Source organism: Sciurus vulgaris, assembly GCF_902686455.1.
Source record: "Sciurus vulgaris genome assembly, chromosome: 18".
Lineage (NCBI taxonomy): Eukaryota > Metazoa > Chordata > Mammalia > Rodentia > Sciuridae > Sciurus > Sciurus vulgaris.
The window spans coordinates 8073882-8078209 of record NC_136479.1 but is presented as its reverse complement, the minus strand read 5'-3'; the positions used below and the strand labels follow the sequence as shown (position 1 = coordinate 8078209).

Sequence of the window (4328 nt, the reverse complement as noted above, 5' to 3'; positions counted from 1 at the left end):
TATTCATTGAAACATTTATTAAAAACTCAACCAGTGTTATCCAGATGCTTTACCTGGTTGCATCCTGATCTTGCAGATGGAGAGACTGAGGCTCAGGGAGACAGGATGCGTTGCCCGACACTGCCTTTGTGCCCCAGGGGAGGAGGGGCAGAGCCGTGGCCCCAGGCAGGTCTGCTGGCTTTGCGTCCCCGACTCCCTGTGCAGCTTTGCCTGATGAAGAGAAATGTTCTTATGCAATTTGGATCTGACCGCTGGACTTGGTGACAATTTATTTTGTGACTTCCCAGTACAAATGGAGTTCTTTTTTAGGAACAGTGACTCTCAGAGGGCAGAGCCAGGAATTTTAATTGGGTGAGAGGCAGCAGCAAGTAGCAGAGTGAACCCCCAGTGGGGAGTCAGGAAGCACCTCTTTCAATTCTAACTGTGCGACCCTGGGTAATAATCCCAGTGCCAGCTGATAATAACATTAGCCTCTGCTTATTGATCTCTGACTATGTATCAAGGGCCATGTTCATCTAATTTACTCTTTTTAGCAATCCTGTAAGGGAGACACAGATAACATCCCCATTTTATAGTTGAGAGGAAAGGGCTTCTCAGCAACTTGCCACGATCACACAAAGAGGAGGAAGTGCATTCTGGATTCAAATTTGGGCAGGAGGGTTCCAAAATGCTTTTGCCACTGTGCTATGTACAGATACAAATGCAAATATAAAACAGACATGGTAGTCGCTGATATTTATTTTCTATGTGGCACGCACCATGCCAGTCTTTGGATGCAATATATCATTAATCCCCACAGGGACCGTGAAGTCAACACAGCCGTCCCTTGGTATCTGTAGAGGGCTGGATACAGAATGTCCCGTGGTAGCAAATTCTGAGAGTGCTCAATCCTTACATAGAACGAAGCGGTGTTTGCATGCAGATAAGGTAACCTTCCCCTATACTTTAAATCACCTCTAGATTATTTATAACGTATAATACAATGCAAATTCTATGTAAATAATTGTTACATTGTATTACTTAGGGAATATTGACAAGGAAAAAGGCCTGGGCATGCTCAGTACAGAAGCAATTTCTTTTGAACATTTCCTGACTGTGGTTGTCTGAATCCTCAGATGTGGACCGGGGTTGCCGAAGGCTGATTGATTTATCATCATCTCTGTTTCTCAGGTGAAGAAAATGACTTCTCTTTTGTTTGAAGGGGTCATTTTCTTTTGGCTTCGTGGTTGCATTCTAAAAGCTGTTGCTTTTAGAGGATGGGTGAAGATAGGCAGGGACTCAGGGTCAGCGGGGCCTGGCTTTCTGCTCTTGTTCCTCTCCTTCTCCAATAGAGGCTGTGGGAGCCGCAGGAGCTTGGGGAGGTGGCCGATCCTTCTCTGGAGACTGAGGCTCTGCCCGGCTCCCTGGAGCTCATCATGCCTGTCTTCCCCGGGTCCAGGTGGATTGGCCTGCCTCCTTGGCAGAGCAGGCTACAGCCTGAGGCTCCCGGGCACCGTGTGGCTCAGTGAACTGTGCAAGGAAGGCAGGCGATGCCAACGTGTCACCGGCCAGCACCCCCGTGGGCACCATCTGGGACACACTGAACTGGAGAGAGAGGGCCGACCAATGGCCACCTCCTCTGCCCTGTGGGCCACACCTTCCTGAGCATGCACCAGGGCCATCGGCTCAGCAAGGCCGTCAGAGCATCAGGAACAGCAATGTCTCAGTGGAACCTCTTCCCTAGGCCCAAAGGTAAGACAAGACTGAGCGTACTAATAAGTGACGTGCGTTAAGCCCTTCCTGTGGCTGGACACTATGCCAAATGCTTTGTGTGTGCCGCCTTATTTAATTAACTCCTCGCACACCCTCTGTGGTAAGTATAAGTGTGGCGGTTATGGGTACGGCACGTACTACTGTCGCCACGTGCCAGGCTGAGTGCTATTAGTACCCCCATTTTATAGATGAGGAAACTGGGCCACAGAGAGGCTCAGGAATCCAGGTGGGTCCCGTGACCAGTGTGTGTTGAAGCCAGGTCTCAGATCTGTGTTTTGAAGCCTTGGGTCCTGGAGCCTGCCTTGCTCACTGTTCCCGAGGGGTGATTCTGTCCAGCCTCTTGCTCCTCCTGGTCAGTGTGAAGTGACTGCAGGACATGTTCCCAGGGTGCTCAGCAGAGTTCCAGAGCTGCGTCATGAGCTGTGGTGCAGGTGGGGGTGGACTGAGCCGGGGGCGAGGGGAGCTGAGGGGCGTCAGACCCCAGCCTCCCACCTGCCCCCACCCCCGGTCAGAGCTCATCCTTGGCAACTTCCTGGGTGAGGCTTACGCACCATTGGCTTGCAAAAGGGTCCTGCTGCTCACGGCAAGTTCAAACACGAGGCGTTGCCCTCTGATATTTTGTACCCTGAGAGTGGAGGAGAACCAGCTTCAGGGAGGTTAGCTGATCTATTGAAAGAGGCTCAGCAAGTTAGTGACCCACACGTTAAGTAAGATAATCATGGGTACAAATTTCAGTATAACAAGAATGGGTTCAAATCCCAGCTCTGCCGGTGGCCACTGGTGTCCCCGAGTGGTGTCAGATCTTGACTGGGAGATGGGATATATTTTACTCCCCACCAAATGCTCTAAGTGGGTAGTTGATGCTCTGTGCTATCTGTTTTTTGGAAATTTCCTCACCCTTAATCCCAAGTCCGAACCCAAAGGGCACAGGGCACCCGGATGCCTGTTGATTGGCCCAGTGGTGGTACACACACCTGGGGTCCCTGCTATGGTTTGGATCTTGAATATTCTCCAAAAGCCTTCCTTCCCGGCCTACAGCACCATGCAGTGGTTGAGACTCCAGGAGGTGGATCCAGTGGAGGGAAGTTAGGTCACTGGGGGCTCCTGAGGGGACATTGGGACCCTGGCCCCTCCTCTTCTCTTTCTTTTTGTTTCCGGGCTGCCATGAGGCCAGCATCTTCCTTAGCCACATGCTCCCGCCATGATGTGCTGCCTTGCCAGAGGTCCAAAAGCAGCAGGGCCAACTTGCCATGGGCTGGAACCTCTCAAACTGTGAGCCTGAAGAAACCTTTCCTCCTTTTAAGTTGATTTATCTCAGGCATTTATAACAGTAACAGAACACTGACTAACTAACATGGTCCCCAAGGACGAGTCCTCCTCAAGGGATAGTTTATGGTGACTTCCTAACTGGAGCTTCTTTCAGAACTCACATGCAATGAAGGAATCCATATTGGACAGGAAAGGCCAGACAGAAGACATGGAAAGGAGGCTGTGTGGGATGCTTAGCAGCCAAGTGACCTTACCTCATGTCTCTGTTTCAGTGTCCCCGCCTTTAATGGTCAGCATTGGGTTTGATGAGCTCCTGCAGCTTTGAGCTGGCATGCTTCGATGGTCAAGGGTGCCAGGAGACATGACTTCTAGATGTTTCCCAAGAAGTCCTCCCTATGCAGACTCATCAATCAGACAGAGCATAGTCGACACATTCTCCCTCTGCATCCGGGACCTTGGGAAATGGGCCTGACGTGGTCTGACTTCAGGGCCTTTGTAGCGCTATCCCCTGGGACTGCTCTGACCCTGCCACAGTGGAGGGAGAGCTTGGGTGGGGCAGCGTCCTTTGCAGTGGAGAGCCAGCCTAAGTGGGGATGGCTACCGAAGCTGCCTGCAATGGTGAGCATGGGGGACCCCGAGGCACGGGGGCCCCAAGCAGCCCTGGCCTGGGCACATGGAGGAGAGCCTTTGGGCTCTTTGCCTCAGAGGAGCAGGTGTTGATTTGGTGGATCAGATTCCAGTTGCTGGGGAAGCCCTGTTTACTAGTGGGCAGGTGACTGGCCACTCATGGTGACACACGTGTTTGTTTGTCTTCTTCTCTCTGAAACCCCAGTAGTTACAGATGCAGGCTCATTTCACAGAAGGGGCCTGGCCATCTCTGGCCCTCTGTCCCTTTCTCTGAGCCACATGCACTCTGCTGCCCTCCTTTGGCTCATGCCCTTCCGGTGTCTTGGGTATGCTCAGCACCCCCTGGGTCTCCTTTGTCCATCCTGGAAGCTACTTATAGGTGCAGTGCTATAGGGATGCTGGCAGTTTCCTGCACTATCTGCACAGTCTGGGAGCAAGAGGAGCCGGGGAGGAGCCTTTGACAAATGAGGGATGAGGGGAGGTAAACCCCCAGCTCCCTTGCCACCAACGGGTGATTCAGAGCTCTGTTCTACCAGACATATCCTTACAGCATTCGCTGCAGTGCTGGGGGAGGCAGGGTGGTTTTATACCCATTTTCCTGATGAAAAAATCGAGGGCCTGGAAAGGGTAGTGGAATGCAGGACTTCTGACTCCAGTTCCTTATTCTTTTCTCTACAGGG

At 51.9% G+C, this 4328-nt stretch overlaps 1 long non-coding RNA gene across 1 annotated transcript; it reads left to right on the top strand.

The window, feature by feature from the left end:
- The first annotated feature begins 1045 nt into the window (after positions 1-1045).
- On the top strand, positions 1046-3538 carry LOC306650015. The gene is made up of 3 exons (XR_013760781.1): positions 1046-1170; positions 1439-1731; positions 3294-3538. It is a non-coding gene; the product is annotated as an uncharacterized lncRNA (long non-coding RNA).
- The last annotated feature ends 790 nt before the right edge of the window (positions 3539-4328 follow it).